General features: G+C 42.6%; 1 protein-coding gene across 3 annotated transcripts in view; it reads right to left on the bottom strand.

The window, feature by feature from the left end:
* SPIN1 (spindlin 1) overlaps positions 1-15,124 on the bottom strand; it is a 66,912-nt gene extending 51,788 nt beyond the window's left edge. The window contains exons 1-2 of one of the 3 annotated variants that reach the window (XM_086770290.1): positions 15,016-15,049; positions 14,504-14,749 (exon numbers count right to left, since the gene is read on the bottom strand). The gene's annotated coding sequence lies outside the window, so the exon portion shown is untranslated. Of the gene's footprint in view, positions 1-13,365; positions 13,844-14,503; positions 14,750-15,015 lie in introns of those variants that run through there. The other 2 variants (XM_086770292.1, XM_086770291.1) reach the window with 2 other exon arrangements.
* Between the last annotated feature and the right edge of the window lie 3,894 nt (positions 15,125-19,018).

Here is a 19,018-nt window from a genome sequence, read left to right as displayed (position 1 = left end):
AAGAGCTAATCACCAAAACAATGACAAAATAATTAAAGAAAAACTAAATTCCTGACATAAAAGCAGTTGAGAGTGGGAAATGACATACACATGCAATATCCAGAGTGCAGTAAGGAAAAACAACCTCTTTTCAATCACAGATTTGGAGTTTAGTCTCACAATAAACACAATTAACTTTCTGAAATTCTCTCCAAGTTTCAGGGAAAAAGGACTATACACCTATCAATTTAAGAACACATAAATGAATAACCTAGAAAACAACAGAAAGTTAAGTTGTCCAAAGACGTGTTCCAGAAAGCCTTGCAGGTTTAGTCTGGTTTTTAGGGCTTATTAACAATAAAGCTAGGTATTAAGCAATTGTCTAAAATTCAATTGTAACAGTTTCTTATTTGATCTGCCTCCCACCTTAGCAATGTCACAATCAGATTCAATAATAGTTGGCTAAGGGACTCAATGACATTTTTGCCATATGCTTGCCCTTTGAAAAATTCCTTCTTTCCCATATTAGTCAAAAAAACATACCAGAAAATAAACACAAGAATCTCCCAAATCTGAAATCTAGTGTTTAAAACACACATGCAATGGCTGTTCTACTAAACAGGAATCAAGCTAAAGCAGGAAAAAGATAATTGACCAGTGCCAAATGAGCTTGCAACAGCTTCATTACAAAACCAGAATGTGCTTGTCAACATCAACTAGTACAGGTTTTTAAATAAAAAGGTTTCTAGTCTATTTACTTTCCCACAGCTAAGAGCAAGTGAAACATCTATCTATACACAAACCTTTCAGTCATTCTTTGGCACAGTAAAATTAATTTTGAAAAAAAATTTGCACATTACTGCAATATTATGCACATCTTTAGTACTAGAACAATAAAGATACATACACCTAAGAGCTAGTTTAGAGCTCTAGTCTACTCTTCACTCAAGCTGCATGGATAAGCACAACTTCTGTTTATTGTGAATGATCTATTTATATCAACAGAAGGCATAGTTCAATTTCAGTGTTCTTCTGTCTTTCTACTATGGAACCATCATAAACAGCTATGAGAGTCTAGCCAAACAGCTTTAAAAGCAGTGGAAAAATTTAACACTTACTTAGTAATATTAAGATAAGATGTAATTTATTTTCACCACATCACTACAACTCTCCTCGTGACTTTACACAATACACCAGCACTCTGAAGCATAATGCCTTTTAAAAGCATCCACACAATTCCTTTTACAGGCAATGCAGAACTACTCACTGACTAAACCTTGTCTATGTTCCAATCTACTGATTGATCGATCATTTAATAAATGCACAGGCCTCCATGCTTAAAGAAATATTACAAGATAATGCCTTTATAAAAATTTGAAGAGATCTATTACTTATTCAGAGCCAGTAGAACCTTGCCCTTTATCCAAAGGTAAATTTTAGCTCACTGCTAACTGTTCAGTCTACTGCAAATTAGCTTGCATTTAACCACAAGGCAAGAACATGCACAGACATCAGGGTAACAAGCTGTCACAGGTCAGTGCAACTGCTTTAGGTTGCACACTTTTGCATCATGGCAAATACCAAGCAGCTTAGCTTCACCTTATTGATAGGTAGATATCTTCCTCTTTCCTTGAATCAAAAAACCCCCACATGCACAAAATAACCACTGCCCAGAATATGACAGCAGCACATTATTACTGCAGAAGCCATATGCCTGCTATTATTCTACGGTAAATGAAAGTGGACTTTAAGTTTTATAATGCAAGTATTTTGTCCTTACTCATGTTCTTACAGATGGAGTTGATCCAAATAATTTATTACAACTGTAATCAAGTTTACTTAGTTTGGTTTGCTAAGTTACAAAGACAAGTCTCTGGAAACTAGAGACGGAAAGGTCTATTTGAAAAAGTAAGACATTTATTTGTTCTCTGCCTAAGTGACTCCTCATAGGAGATACTTAGGTTAACTGCCTTTCTTTGAAGATTAAGTTTAATTGCCATCATGTTTGTCTGAGAAACATTGTTCCAAAGTCAAAAGGATCACTTAAACATTCTGGAAGAGGAAGACCAGGGCAAACATACCTGACCTTGCTGTTAGAAGGTAATGGAGTCGTAAGTTACTGCACTTAGCTATGTCTGTTAGATTACTTAATAATAGCAAATCAAACCCTTGGGTTCACATCTCTTTAGGAGGGTGGTTGATCTTTCCAAGTGATATTTCCAGAGTACAACAGACAGTTCTCAACAATCCAGCCTAGTAACGCTGCTACACACACCTTCCAACACTGAGGGAATATAAGTTTCATATAATATTTTAAAGAGCAGGGGCAAAAACAGTATCTACCATTTGACAAGACCACTTTGAACCTTTTTAGCTCACCAGTTGTCTGTGGATCATAAGCAACAAATTATTCTTGGACCTGTGTTCTGAGACCTTACAGCCTAGCACTGAGAAGACATCACCGCAACACTAAACTGGAAAATAACCATAATTAAAATATTTTCCTAAACCAAGTTTAAGAATTTGTCACATCAGTTAGTTTTGCAAAAGCAAATATTTTGCTGACATATTGAAACATTTTTTCTCTCTAATGCAGCAGGCTTCTACAATTCTATTTATTAAGACCTGAAGTAAAGAACATATTTTTCCTTCTGCATTCAGAGATGACAACTCATGCTTTAACAATCATTGATTCTAATGGTTTACATTCAATTTCTGCAGCTGTTTTATAACTTACTCCTGGCAAAATCACTATTTGTCTTCTAGATGAGCAGAGGCAGGCCACTAATTTGGGGAAGAGGGCCAGAAGACATCAAAAACAGCATGAGTGGAAAGTAAGCCAAGTATTATACATCAATACTTAAAGGGTTGTGCTACAGCAACTGCTTACCAGTTTTAAAAGCAGATAAAATAAATAAGCATTCCAATTCTTATTAGGACAAGCTATTATCCACAGCGGTGATTAGGAAGTCAAAACTTAATTGTTATGAACCTCAACCTAAGTAACCAGTATTGACAAATAAATAGTAATTTAGCACTTAAAACAAAAAAAGCAAGGCCACAAAATGCTTACAGGGACCAGGTAAGAAAATGCAGTTACCCACACTAGCTCCTTATATAACCAAAACTATGACAAGCTGTACTATGAACCCAGTATTCATAGATTTGAGACACACATGCCTAAACTTCTCCTGCATTCAACACCACAATAACTACAGCCATAACAGATAGTGTTTAATGAATCAGAGGTATCAACCTGGGTCTCTGTCAGACACAAATACTGACTGCCTATATGCCAATAAAAATGTAGTTATCTTTCTTAAATCAGCTGGGAGTAGAGGTAGGAATTAGAGTGAAGTTACCAAGTAAAGAAAAATTTATAAACATGATGATACAATTTAAATAAGTAGTAATTTTCATCCTATCTTTGAAATGATCAAGAAAAAACCTCACAAGAATAGGACTCAGACAAAATGACCTCTTGCCTTTAATCTGCATCTTGAAAAAGCTAAGCAATGAGTTATTAATTGAATTTGTCTTACCTATTTTCTTCACCTTCAGCCACTTAGCTTAGACTAAAGCAGTTCTCATACAAATGCATTCAAGTAACTGTTTACACTGGAAACGTAAATCACTTAAGTGAAAGCACTTGCTCTTAAGAACGGCAAGTCTCTTGCCATGGCTACTAACCAATAATGTGATCTTTGTTTTTCCAGAACAACTGCAGAATATTCACTCACTGTCTACAATGTTAATACAAGTCACAAGCTAAACAGGTTATCGGCTTTAAATAGTGAATAGCTGCAATATTACATCAGAATTGTAATATGAAGTAACAAAGCACTGAAAACAGAATTCAGTACTGTATTACAACCTCTAGCTATAGCTAACTACACCTTTTTTTTTATAAACGTGGAGGGTCAGCAGAACAGTACTTTAAAACAAAAATTGTTACTTATAGAAGAGTAGTATAGCTCTAAAGAAAATATAACAGAGATTTGTAATATCAATAATTTAAATACCCAAGTTAACACTGGGCTCATCAGGCAGGACAATGATTACTTAATAAACTGGTTTTTTTCTTAAAAGAGTAAAACCACTCAGCACTGTGAAATTATGTGGTATTTTTTCAGCTTACATACAGGTCTTTCAGATTTTCAGTGGAAAACACAACACAGCCTGCGTAAGGCAGAGAAGCGCGGAGGGGCAGGACAACAGGGAGAGAAAAATCAGGCTGTGAAACCAGTGACTCTCCATAAAAACCGTGGTGACACCAGAGCAGACTGATCCTCATACTGCTGGTGCTTTTCAAAACATGGAAGACAAATGCACAAAGTACTAGTTCTGAAACTGGTATGGTGTCTGCATACTTATGAAACTAACTGGAAGATCCTAAAATATTTAACAGGATGAAGAACTGTTTCAAGTCACTCTGAAAAGTTATTCACCAGACTGCAAAAAAATGTACTTTAAGAGAACATCTGCATGAGTTTGCATGCATTACATTTTTGCCCCAGAAACAGCTGCCTTAAACCACTGAATTCCTCTTGTTCTCTGGTAGCACAAAGTAATATCCAAAAGGAAGTCAAGACTTCAAGAACGAGGACCACCTTTGAACTACTTGTTCCCTAAAATACCTTGCTCCCACAGCAAACACACTTTCTTTTCTTAGACTTTGACAATAAGCTCTGATCAAAAACTCTACTTTGAAATTACTTCACTGTACATGCAGCACGAATAGAAACAAAATGAGAAAGTAAATTAATTTAAATAGGACTTCAGAGTGAGAACTTTCAGCAGCAGCAATAGGTAGAGGTAGACTTTTCTGTTTTTAGCTTTGTAATCCAATTTTCTCTCCAGAAAGCTTTGCATCTGACCTGAACTAGATTCACTAACGTACTTATTTGTATTTCCTGAGATTTTTGCATCAATCTGACAATACTGACAATAACAACAACCACAACCCCCCCAAAATCCCACACTCCTTTTTCCTCTTGTAAATGCACATTCACAGAGAGGACTAAATTGTCCTGTAGTACTTGAAATCAGGCTGAGTCTACTCAGCTGAGGAGCAGAGAAGAGAGACAGAAATTCAAAAAGGGAAAAGTGAGGTATCTTCCAATGGAAACAGGATCTTAGAAAAGAGGATATCCTTCCTCATAAAAGCAGGTCAGACTTTCTACAAGTCTGTCCTACTGATAAACAGAGCACACACAGGAAAAGGCAACCATGCCTCTGCCTTTTATGCTGATCCCTGCTTCATATTTAACCTTACACCATGCCCACCCAAAGTGTCCCAGAAGTGTGGTTAGAGTCTTAAGCATAACTGAAAACTATGACTTTTATTCACAGCAGTGTCTCCCTCCTGATTTCTCCTTCAATTAATTTTATACATATAGGGAGAAATAAAACAAAAAAAATCCACCTCAAATGAATCCATCTAAGTTCTGTTCTTCAAGCATGTTGCCTAAAACTACCTGTAATGCAATGCTTCCTTCTCAGCTGCTTCCTCAGTAAGGTCACAGCAAGACACTACCATTTAAAAATGTATTTTTCAGCCAACCATGTGTCCCTAGCTATACAAAATAAGTACAAATTCATTTAAACTCTCTCCATACAAGCCACAGAAACATACATATCATACCTAACTTACGGTAGGAGTGAATCCAGCTTGAACAGTTTGGAGTACACATGAACCAGAAGAGCCTAACTTTCCCTCTCTGTCTTACGGTTCGTACCTAACAATAAAGTATGGTTTTATTGACAAAATGGAGGCGCAGAAGATAGAGAGATGCAATTCATCTGAGGTGTGCTCCTGCAGTCTAGGGACTAAAAGAGATTTCTACCCTTATTCACTCCTAGAAAAGCCTTCTCCTGCTCCCTTCAGAAGTACAGAGATGACTCAGAGGACAGATATTGTGAATGCTCCCTCCCCCTACCAACACCATGTCAAACATACGAGCATCCAACAATCTGTGGTTTCCAAGTATATCAAACACCTGCATATTCCTTAATCCAAAAAGCACTTGAGTCAGATTTCTATGAAGTCGCATGAAAGGCAGAATTTACTGTTAAGCTATTTTTTCAATACACTCTTCTTAACAGAACATGGATTTCAACCGTCTCACAAAACCGTAGCTCACTAACAGGAAAACAACCATTAATGAATTTGTGCATCATCTTTCACCATTAAGACAAAGACTTCTGAGGAGTATTAAGGAAGGATAAAGTCATTATGTCAATAAAGGTCTCTGCAATTGGAAGGTTTTGAGAAGGAAGCAGTAAATTTATCTCTAACACACTTTCTCCCATTCTGATTTCACTTTAGTGTTCAGATTATGCCCTAAAACACACCTGGTTATGAAACAAGACAGGCAAGCAATAGTCCAGAATCACACAGGCATAGGCAACTGTCTTCCAAGTATTGGAAGTTACATGACTAATTGATTTTTACCATTCCTAAAAAATTTAATAAAGACAGTCTAATCTGCAAACATTTTTACAGTTGAAGCTGAAGACCAGAGATAAGTTACAGACATGCAGAAGAACAGACAATACTTGCAAGCATATGGTAGGTACTTACCTTTGAATACTAGAAGCCTAAGCACTGTATTGGATTTTAGCAGATACTATGTTTGTCAAGGCACTCAGAAAGGGTAACAAAAAAACATAACAGAATTAACAGAAATGTCACCAGGGAACTATTCTAGAACATGCCTTTTCCTATCCTACTTAGCTCACAACACTTACTTTAAGTCTAGAAAGCTGGAAATTTACATATTTCAAAAACTCAATAGCAAACACAGACTATACACTGGACTTAAGCTACCTTTGTTCCACATACTAGGGAAGAATTCTGTGCAGGGAACACAAATACTAAATTAGGAAAATGAATTCTGCAACAGAAATAATCATTTGATTTTAATAAATACCAGACCAGAAGTCTGACATCTAATAAATCTTTCAGTTCTTATCCACCTAGGGTAAGAGATTAGCATTCAGCAAAGTTCATTCTTACATTTACATTGGATCAATACAAGTTTGCAGGAAAAGAAAGGGTTTTTTTTTTTGAAAGCGAGTCAAATTAAAGTCTATATAGTTGAACTTACACAGACCTCAGCATGATGGCATAGACCTGTTAGAATAGCTTACTATGCTTTAGAACAAGTCAAATAACGTTGCTGGGGAAAAAAAGTCAAGCTTACTACTTATTCATTTTATATACAACTGGTCATATCTGGGAAGAGTAGTATCCCTCTAAGAAGCAGCATCAATGGTGGACATCAAATTGCCAGGCAATGTTACACTTTACAATCTAGTTAGCATAGTAATCTTAAAACAGACTGAACTTACAAACATTTCCTGTATCCATTAATCCTTCTGCTGTAACATGAATCTAGGAGAGAAAAAGCACGACAAGAGATAGGAAAAAAAAAAGCCTCTGAGGTACACATTCAGAGAGAACTGTCATCTTAACAGGCTACTCCCAGAGTTACATAGTTACTTAGCCACGATTGGGATCTCACAATTCAAGACTACCTCTGAGCCATTAGGAAAACTCTCTGAAAATAAAAGGATCAAAGAGCAAAACATTTCATTGGGGGACTTTAATTCTAAAGCACTTCCAAACTTGCAGATAAAAGCAGTCAGTCTTAGCCTTCACCAGACAGGTTCTCCAACACTCTGCCACTAAAACAAACTCCGGTGGAAGAGTGGCTGGAAAGCTGCCCAACAGAGAAGGACCTAGGGGTGCTGGTAGACAGCCAGCTGAACATGAGCCAGCAGTGTGCACAGGTGGCCAAGAAGGCCAACAGCATTCTGGCTTCCATTATGAACAGTGTGGCCAGCAGGAGTAGGGAAATGATTGAGCCTCTGCACTTGGCACTGGTGAGGTCGCACCTTCAATATCATGTTCAGTTTTGAGCCCCTCACTACAAGAAGGACATTCAGTTGCTGGAGCACATCCAGAGAAGGGCAACGAAACTGGTAAGGGGTCTGGAGCACAGGTCTTATGAGGAGCATCTGAGGGAACTGGGATTGTTTTATTTAGAGAAGAGGAGGCTGAGTTGCTCTCTACAACTACCTAGAAGGAGGTCATAGGGAGGCAGGTGTTGGTCTCTTCTCCTAAATAACATAAAGAACCATAGAATAGTTAGGGGTGGAAGGGACCTTCAAAGGTCATCTAGTCCAACCCGCCTGCAAGAAGCAGGGACATCTCCAACTAGATCAAGTTGCTCAGAGCCTCATCCAACCTGGCCTTGAGCGTTTCCAGGGACGGGGCATCAACGACCTCTCTGGGCAACCTCTTCCAGTGTTCTACTGCTATTACCATAAAAAAAAATTTCCTAATGTCTAATCAGAATCTACATCCCTCTACCTTAAAACCATTACCCCTCGTCCTATTGCAACAGGTCCTACTGAAGAGTTTCTCCTCGTCTTTCCTGTAGGCCCCCTTGAGTTTCTGGAAGATTGCTATAAGGTCTCCCCAGAGCCTTCTCTTCTCCAGGCTCAACAGGCCCAACTCCTCTCCTCATAGGAGAGGTACTCCAGCCCTCTGATTATCTTGTGGCCCTCCTCTGGACTCACTCCAATAGGTCCCGGTCCTTCTTAAGTTGGGGGCTCCGGAGCTGGACACAGTACTCCAGGGGGGAGTCTCACCAGAGTAGAGTAGAGAGGGAGAATCACCTCTCTCGACCTGCTGGCCACACTCCTCTTGATGCAGCCCAGGATGCAAGGGTGCATTGTTGGCTCATGTCAAGCTTCTCATCCACCATCACTCCCAAGTCCTTCTCCTCAGGGCTTCTGTCAATCCATTCTCTGTCCAGCCTATATTTTTACCAGTGATTGCCTCAACCCACGTGCAGGACCTTGCACTTGGCCTGGTTGAACTTCATGATACGACAAGAGGAAATGGCCTCAAGTTGTGGCAGGGGAGATTTAGGTTGCATATTAGGAAACACTTATTTACTGAAAGAGCGGTCAGGCACTGCAACAGGCTGCCCGAGGAAGTGGTGGAGTCACCATCCCTGGAGGTGTTCAAAGAATGTGTAGAAGTGGCACTTCAGGACATGATTTAGTAGGGATGGTGGTATTAGGCTGACAGTTGGACTCGATGATCTTGGAGGTTTCTTCCAACCTTAAGATTCTATGATTAAGAATAGTTAGGTTATCGCACACCATTAATCACTCAAGAAAGGTAGCTGTAGTGATTGAACCAAGGGCCCCCCAGCTGAGGTAGCTGGCACTGTTAACAATGGGACTACCAGCTACAACACAGTCAGAGAATAAGACCTGCCTAAAACTAGGCCAGAAGTGGTGAACTGAAAATGAAGAGACGACTTCAAAGACGGCAGCTGGATTCAACAGTTGGTCACCAATAAAAATAAATGTACTCCCTATGCAAGGCCACCATAAGTTAGCCATGTAAGAACAACTGTAAAACTAATGGAAAACATAACAACAAAGGAGTTACTAAAATGATACAATTCTATTTTGTTCAAGCTACCATATGGAACCACAGGTCTAAAGTGCAGCAGGCATTCTGTGTAAATCAAGTATTTACTGAATAATTCAAATCCACAGAACTGCCTCTGAAATAAGTATCTGCTCTCACCAGTACTTGTAGGTGCAGGTCCTTGAATACCATATTGGAACACTCAACAATAATGTTTAAAAAAAAAAAAAAAATCAAACAAAACAACCAAACAAAAAAAAACCACCCAAAGAGCTAATCAGCTCTTAGGAGTTATAAGCTTTATAGTCTTTCCAAAAAGACTGTAAAAATCTACTTGTAACTGCTTACAGTATACTGTTAGTAACTCTTACTCTACAAGCAGATCTCAAAAAAAAAAATTCAGAAGATACGTCAACAACAGCTCAACCACCTCGCAATACCTGCAAAGATTAGAACATGATTAAGTAATAATTAAAGCTAGTAATCATCATAGGTAACGACAATAATTTCTATTTATTTCAGCATTTTGTGAAACCATTTCAATAACGTTTCCACATAAGTAAGTCAAACAAGATGTCATATAGCACAGATTTATGGCAATTTCACAACATACATTAAAGGAAAGAAACATAAAAAGGTAACCTGGATTTGCAGAAACATTCTCCACAACCTGATAGCCAAATCAATTTATCTCCTGAATGCCTCATGCCATCAGCAAATTCACATTTTACATTGCAATGGAAAGTTAATTGGGACCACTACATGGTGAAAGGATTAAGTTCCAATTATATTATTTCATTATTGTTTGAAATGGATCAGTGACAAGGCCCCTTTGTCACTATAGTAAACTGTTCATAAATAAATACAAATCAGTGAACTACATTGTTTCAAGGAACTCAGCACTTATCCATGTCATAGAGATGTGAATGGAAGCAGTCTGCACATTTAAGTAAGGTCACATTCCCCATTCCTTTAATTCACATGGTATGCTGATAGCAAGTCGGAAACATCTTGATATACAGAAAGTACTTATTAGGAAAACCAACGTCAAGAAAGATAAGCATTTGCTTTCCAATCATAAAACCACCGAACTCTGAAGAGTAGTAAGGGAAGGAAAATGAGAAAAACAACAAACCAAAAAATTCTCTCACACCTCATATGAGAAACAAGCTATCTAACCATACAACAGGAAATAACTTTCCGTAACAGTGATGCTCTTATCTTGGTTCAGCTTCAGTGAACAGCTTTGGAAAAATGGTTTTTAAAGCACTTTGTTGAATAGGTTTTAGTCATCTACAAAAAAAAATATTCTTATGTCATACCACCAAGAAGTCACATTTGATCTTTCTAGTACCAGGGGAAAAAAAAAAAAAAAGAGAGGAGGCAAGGAAAATAAAAATGAAAGCATGAAGAGTTTACAGCAACAGGCTTCACTCTAAAGGAAAAAAAAAAAAGCTGCTTTTTTTTTTTCAGAAAATCTTACTGAAAATCTTTCATTTGTCAAATATTAAGCAAATTATGCATTACATTAAAAAACACTTTAAAACCGCTGTTGAATGAGGTAGATGTATACAGATCTGAACATGGCAAGGACTGCAGCTGGGCAACAGCAAAGAAAGATACAGGATAAGAAGCCGCTGGAAAAATACTACTCAGACTGAAAAAATACACAAAAAGTATTGATGTATAAGATCAACTAAAAGCATTTATTACCTTTAGGACTTTATATTGGTGATTTCATAAGTATTTAGAACTACAGTGAGTTGTGATTTACTCGATCAAAGATTGATTGAAAAGAATTTCTTGTTAAAAGAAGTTAATTTCTGACACCTTCCAGCAAGTTGATCATTCTTTTTTCCCCATCAGTCTCACTGCCCAATAAGAAAAAGTAAACAGTTTTGGAAAAGATTTTCTGCTACTTCATTTTTAATTTTGTTAAACACAGCCTAGTGTTATCCATAATGACAGAAACATTGGAGTGATACCAAAACCACACAGATTTGGCAAGTTCTTCGACTACATCAGGTCTTCATGGGATACTAAGACTCACAACATTAATTTTTGACCAACTCATCAACACAACCAAGATAGAAAGAAAAATCTTCTAAGTGTAATAGGAAAGAACACAATTGCAAGGTACAGCAAAAAAACTATAAACAAGAAATGTCAAAAAGCTAATGACATAGAGCTGAATTTTACAGAATAAAATTCAGCTTTAGCAACAAAACTACAACATAACATGACTGTTTTAAAGTGATCCATTATTTAAACAGGCATGTTGCAGCCAGTCTGTTTTTATTTTGTATGTTTTGCTCTTCAGCCTAAGAATCAGCTGAAGTATCCAAAAGCCTATTCTGATGGAGGAGCATTTCACACTTTTAGTGAGAGCAGTAATTTCAAAATTTGGTGGCTCTCATAACAAATGATTGATTAGCTACAACTAGTAAACTATTCTAATGGCTTTAACAATATTGCCTTCAGGTCATTAAATGTGGGGAAAAAAAAAAAAGTGCTGTAGGAATCTACTGATGTATCAAGTTACAGACTTGTGCTCAGACTTTTCCATCTAGAAGTAGTACAGTTGGCTCAGGAACCATGATGTAGATACACATTCCAAAATGATCTTGTAACTTGGATGACCCCTCAAGTTTTATGTTGTTGTAAACTCATTATTATAAATCACTTTCTCCTCACCTCTGGTTAATCAACGCTTGTTAATGGGGATGGAAAAAGCAGCAGGAAAAAAGTATAATACATGATACTTAATTCTAGCATTGAAGTGTAGTGTTTATTTCTAACTCAGTGTCAGTGCTTCTCCACTAGAAGCTTCCAAAGCAGAGCAGACAAAGACAACAGCTAGGACATTTATCACTTTAGGGCAGTGCTCATATACTAACAGAAGCCATGGCCATCCATGTGTATATGACTGAATAAAGATCGTGTCTTTAAATATAATCTCTGAAAAATCAAGCATTTACTATGGATTACAGTAACATCTCTAGAAAGCAGTATAAAGCATAGTGTCCTAGCACCTTCAGCATTCATCCTTAAGTTACAACCTAAATATAATTCTGGTCCAGAGCAGATCACTTTAGATATGCCCAAACTACCTTCAAACGTTATTTTGGTTTTACGTCATAAACCAAGGAAAAGAGAGAAAAAAAAAAAAAAAAAAAGCCATATTCATCGAAGCCAGAAGGGGGTGCTCTGAATGACTGAGGCGAGGGGGTATCGAACTGAGCATTTGCCTTGTGTTAGAAGAGGTCAGAAGCACGCTGCGTGGTTTTAGTTTGAAAGCTCCCTTCAAGTTCACGATGCCATGCCTTTTTTACAAAAAAAAGGAATCTGAAAAGCAGGAGCACTCCTTTTAGCTAAAAGGAAATGCTTCGGTTTGTGCTATTGTCATCACAAGGGCAAATTAAATCTGTGACAGAAAACTAGCAACACAAAGACCCAGCAAGCGTTAATTCCAGTTTTGTATCCCATGATCCGCGAACAGTTTAAGATACTGACATGGAGATACAGGGAATGCAAAGAAATCCAAAAAGCCTATGCTACGGTTTTTACCTACATAATGCCTATTCTGACATAACTAGTTCCGGTCTTTTTAATGTGACTGCTGAGTTGATACCTTAATATCAAACTACGTCCCGAAATGAAAGAAATGGCCCTAGATCATTCTGCAAGTCTAACATAGTATTCCATCTCCGCTAACACTTTGGTGCATCAGCCTCCTCCCACCCAAAAGGAGAAAAAGATACGCACATTCCAATCAAGTCTCTCTCACCGGGGCTCACCCAGTTCCCCTCTCCTTCCCTCCCTTCCTCCCTCGCCCCAGGCCTCGCCAGGTTCCCAAATCCCCTGGTTTTAGGTTTCATTTTGTTGTAAACAGCAAAACGAAAGGAGAAAGCGTCCAAAGCGAGGATTCTTACCCTTGAAATCCCGCCATGCGCGCAATAAGGAAGTTGAATTGTTTTTCCTCTTTTTTTTTTTTTTTGGATGGGAGATGAGGGGGGAGGGGGAAGAAACAAAAGCCTAAACGGAGGAGAGGCTAAGCGGTGGAGACAGAGGGAGAAGGCGGAGACCCTGGCGGAGGAGCAGGGCGAGCGTCAGCCATGTTGTGTGTGTGTTGGTCCAGTATTTACAAACCTGCAGCTGCAGCAGCGCTTGGAGTCTGGGAGCGAGGGGAAGGAAGGGAGAGAGAAAGGCGAGGAGGGAGGAGAGGCAGGCACAGAGAGCGGGAAGGGAAGGAGGGAGGAGGGGAAAGCGGCGGCAGCGGCGCCGGCAGACAAAGGATCGCAGCGCAGCCCGAGCGGGGCGGCACACGCTCACGCACGCACACGGGGCGCTTCAGACCGCGGCAGCGCTGCCCTCAACCCTGCCGCCGCCAGCCCGGGGCAGCAGCGCTGCTGCTCCCCCCTCCCGCGGCCCGGCCCGGCCCCGCCGCACCCACGCCCCCCTCGCCCGTGGAGCGGGCACGCTTCCCCCCGCCTCCCCCGGTGTGTACTATCAAGGGGTAGGCTTATCTGCCGGCGGCCCCTCAGCGGGCCCCAGCTCATATACAATAGCACCGCAGAGAAGAAGGGGGGGCACACTGGCCCCGACCCCTCCCCTCCGGCAGCGGACAGGGGGTGGATGCCGAGCGGGGCCCGTGCCAGGGGAAGGCGGAAGGCCCCCGGAGCCCGGAAGGGTGGGGGTTGCCAGGCAGCCGGGGCGCTGCGGGGGAAGGGAGAGCAAAGACGGCAACACGAGCCCGGGGCCCCTGCGGCCCCGCTCCCGCCCGCCTCCCGCGGCTTCCGGGCGGGGCGGTGGGCCACGGCGGAGCAGGGGGCCAGGGTCCGGGAAGTCGCGGGTGGATACATAATGTGAGCCCCGGGGGAGGGGAGGCGCGGCCGGACGGGGCTACGAGCGGCGGCGCTGGCTCCGGCTCCCCCCACAGCGACTCCCTCCGGCTCTGCCCGGTACTGGGCCGGGCCAGGCCAAGGGCGGCGCGACGGGCTGCGCTCTCCCCCCAGCTCCCCCCCCCCCCTCACCGCCGCCTCCCCTCCCCCGCCTTCCCCGCTCACTCACCTGCCGGCGGGACGGGCGCCCGGGGGTGCCAGGCGGGCGACCCGAGGGTGCCAGCGCTGCAGCCGCTGCCGCAGCCCCCTGCCTTGCCAGGCCGCTCAGCTCCTCCGCGGCGGCAACGGGAACGGCCGCTCCCCTTGTCTCGTTTGCCCCCCTCCGCCGCCGCTGCCTCCTGCTTGCCTCTGCCACATTTGGATCCCCCTCTCCTTACGCGAGCTCCACCGCCAGGATAGAGGCCTCCTCACCTTCCTGCCAAATAGTGAGCCACCCGCATCGAGCCGCTCAAAACACAGGGCCGGGCCCCGCCCTCCTCCCCCGCCCTGCACACCCCCCAACCATCCGCCGGCGCGCAGGCGCACTGTGGCTCCCAAACTGCGACAGGAGCGGAGGAAGAGGTCCCCTGCCCCGCCCCGCCCGCCGTCGCTGATCCCAGCGCGCTTGCGCGGCTACGGCCGCCGCCCGCCGCCTTGGGACTGCTGCTTCACCTGAGCGCTTCGCCATTGCCAGCTACCCACCGTAACGGCGGTGCCGCGGGTCGCTGCCCGAGCCCTCCGTCCGGTGGCCGGCTGCCGGGCCGCCTCGAAACACGGCCTACACGGCCCGGAGGCGGCGGACGGCCCTCGCCCCGCCTCCCTCCTCCCGCCCGCCCGCCGGCGTTCTGCAGCGCGCCCAGCGCCGCCTCACGGGCGGGCCGCGGCGGCGGTAACGGCTCACCAGCAGCGGCTCCTCCCCAGGCGTGCTGGGGTCCCGCGGCCTACCGGGGGCCCAGGGCCGCGGCTGGCAGCCTCACGGGTTTCGAGGTGCCCAGCATTTTCCCGTGAGTGGCTGCAGTGTCCGCGGTCGTTTCCCAGTCCTCAGTGATCTGGGTGGTTGTGTTCGTCCAGAGAAGCCTAAGGGTCTGCAGCTACCGAACAGCTAACAAGCATTTCACCTTACTAGGCAAGGTGTTATAGAGGCTCTTGAGCATACAAAGTGTAGTGTGATCTCCAAAAGAAAAGCAAAAGACTGCATTTTGCACTAAGTTGTCCTCTTGTCACACTTGAGGTGTCATTAGTGGAATGGAGAAGGCGTTCCTTCAAAACTTGAAGGATTTCTCTAAACACATGTCCTTGTTGTCTATGGAACACGGAAACCAGAAGGGCAGGGGAACACTTCAAAAATCCCAGCTGAACAAAAGCTCTGTTTGCAAGTTGTTGATGGACCATCCTGGGTGCTTCCAGATTTTGGCTACCAGTAAGCCAACGGACAATACGTGAGAGACCAGTTGATGGAAAAGTTGATCTGGACAGGCCGGAGGTGAGCTGTGTGAGGTTCAACATGGCCAAGTGCTGGGTCCTGCACTTGGGTCACAACAAACCCATGCAACGCTACAGGCTTGGGGAAGAGTGACTGGAAAGCTGCACGGCGGAAAGAGACCTGGGGGTGGGACCTGGAGGTGCTGGTAGACAGCCAGCTGAACATGAGCCAGCAGTGTGCCCAGGCGGCCAAGGCAGCCAACATCATTTTGACTTGTATCAGGAACAGTGTGGCTAGCAGGAGCAGGGAAGTGATTGCACCCCCATACTTGGCACTGGTAAGGCCACACCTCAAATACTGTGTTCAGTATAAGAAGGACATGGAGTTGCTGAAATGCATCCAGAAAAGGGTCTGGAGCACAAGTCTTCGGAGGAGTGGCTGAGGCAACTGGGATTGTTTAGTTTGGGGAAGAGGAGGCTGAGGGGAGCCCTCACTGCTCTCTGCAGCTTCCTGAAAGGAGGTGGGTGTTGATCTCTTCTCCCAAGTAACTAGTGATAGGATGAGAGGAAATGGCTTCAAGTTGCGGCAGGGGAGGTTTAGGTTGGATATTAAGAAACACTTCTTTACTGAAAGAGCGGTCTGGCAGTGGAACAGGCTGCCCAAGGAAGCGGTGGAGTCACCATCCCTGGAGGTGTTAAAAAAAGGTGTAGATATAGCACTTGAGGACATAGTTTAGTAGGCATGGTGGTGTTAGGTTGACCTTCAGATTGTATGATTCTGCGAAAACCTGCAGGTAGTCAAGACCCTTGTTCAGCAATTGCCAGGCCACAGATAAGTATCATCTACTGAACCGTTAGTGTTAAATCCTGGGACATCTATAAGAGAAGCAGCAAGCTTCTTAACTATCACGGAGAGCATTTTCTAATTCATGAAATGTGCACAATCTAGATAGAGTTAAACACGAAGAGGAAGTTCAGCAAGCCGTACCAGAAATCTTCAGATTAAACTCTGTGGAAGCCTTTAATCTTAGGAAAGAATAAAGTAAAATAATCTGTAGGCATTCTGATGAAAATATGACACAGTGTCATCAAATCCTACATTATTTGGAACATTGTTCAAGCATGGACTTCTAAGGGCCATGCATAGCTTCAGACTGACAACAAAATGGAAAACATCAGTGAGTAAGATCATGTTCTCCTCTTGATGTGTGGAAAACAGGCTCACAATCTGTAAGACTGTAAAGTAGGTATGTTTATTCAGGGCTGGGCAGCACGGGGGATCGCTCCTCCAAACGTGTGCAATGTGTTAAGCAACAGGTACAGTATTTATGCATCATAGACATGCATATTCATAGAATTCCCACGGACTCGGTTATGTATTAATTAGGTTTCCGAGAAATCATTATAATAAGTTTCCTCCCAGGACAGGTTATTCCCCTGTCTCTGCGTCCATCTCATGTCTGTGCTCAGGAGTCACAGTCTGTCTGGTGGTCGTTCTCTCCTTCTTATCACTATGTCCAGCTGCGTGGATTCAGACCTTTGTCCTGCTTTGTTCTTGCTGCCAGGGTGGTTTCTTGCTGACTTATCTTTGCTGGTTCCCAATTTCCTTGGTTATTCCACCCTGTCAGTTGGTTCTAAACTTCTTAAGTCCCCTTATCTTGGCCTCAGCCAGTGTGTCTGTACCCCCTCAGGGTGTTCCCATCTAACTTATTTTAGCTCTTGCTAAGAGCATCCTGAAAGTATCTTGTTAGGTTAAGTTTATGACTCTGCTGTTCTTTTTCTCAAGATTAGTAAATCATTGATCACTATTTATCAGCTTGATTCCTTAGTATTAATTCCTTCTTTCACTCTGACAAAGTTAAGTAATTTGTTCAACAATGAAAACAGGTGGACAGCTGGGGCATGGTCTGCTTTAAGAAATCAGATGGGTACTTTTTTTTGAACTAGAGCTTGGCATGTGTGTCATGATATGGCTTTTTTTTTCTGTTGCAACATCATAATACAACTTCCATTTATTAAGGGAGCCATAAAGTATTGCTATGTGTAGGGCTTTTGCTTGTGGCTAAGAGCCAGATGTACACATGGAGTCCAGGAAATGAAATTGATTTGGGGACAGGATGATTTGATTCAAAGGATGGGTACACATTTGGGATATATGAGTTTGACAGTAGTAAATGGGTAAGATCCAAATTCCCAATTCACACTTACAGATCACATCATTCATAAATGCAGAGTCTTTGACAGAAAATAAAATACAGGAACATGTATATACAGGCATACATATTTTGCTTTATATTGTTGCTGGCAAAACAGAACAAAAAATTGTATCTTTAGTCAGCCTTTTGTTAATTTCACAACTCCCAATTTCATCGAAGAGGAACTGTATCCCCAGTATTTCCTCTGATATATGGGTTCCCTGGAATCTGGGACATTACCTATTTACGATTTAAAGAAACTTACACAGGATGTCTTAACTAAAGAGAGAAGCTTCGAGAGCATTAGGAAAAGAGAGGGAAATAGATTGAGAAAGCCTGAAAAAGAGAGCTTCACTTTTGACGTGCGGAAAGCAGACTCCACAATCTGTAAGATTGTAAAGTAGGTATGTTTATTCGGCGCCGGGCAGCACGGGGGGTAGTCCCGCCAAAATCGTGCGCGCCTGGCGTGGCAATTCACTGTGAATTTTATACAACCAAGTGTTACATATACATGAAGTTAAAAAAACACGCCTATACATATGCATGAGCTCTCCCCGCTCTGTATTAAAATTAGTTCCAAGAGGTCATTTAGGTATTACAATTAGTTCCAAGAGGTCATTTGGCCAGTTTTAGCTGGCTCCTGAAGGAGGCCCCTTGGTTCTTACCAGGACTGTCCTTGTGCGGGAGGTGCAGGACTTCTCACTTCAGATAAAGAGTTCAAAGCACAAAGCAAGGCCCCTCGGTTGGGGAATGCAAGACTTCCCCCCCTCGGGTAGTTTTTACAATAGCTAGTTAGCAAAGGATAAAGCGCCATTTGTATTAGCATGGACAGCAATAATCAATAAATGCCATATCTATTAAAGTTTCCTTAGCCCCTCTTCTCACTTTCTCATAGGAGTAAAGTGAGGAGAATTGTTCCTTCCTTTCCTCTTCTGCCTCCCTCTTTCTGTCTCTGTCTCTCTCGTTGTATGCAGACTCCGTAGTTATTTGAAAAACTTGCACTGATTCTTGTGGAGTCTTTTAAGATTTACATAGTATAACAAAAAGAGGCGCTTAAAAGCTCTGTTTGCAGCAGTACCTGCAGACAA

Source organism: Chlamydotis macqueenii, chromosome Z (genome assembly GCF_036417535.1).
Source record: "Chlamydotis macqueenii isolate bChlMac1 chromosome Z, bChlMac1.mat, whole genome shotgun sequence".
Taxonomy (NCBI): Eukaryota; Metazoa; Chordata; class Aves; order Otidiformes; family Otididae; genus Chlamydotis; species Chlamydotis macqueenii.
This window is presented reverse-complemented; position numbering and strand designations above follow the sequence as displayed.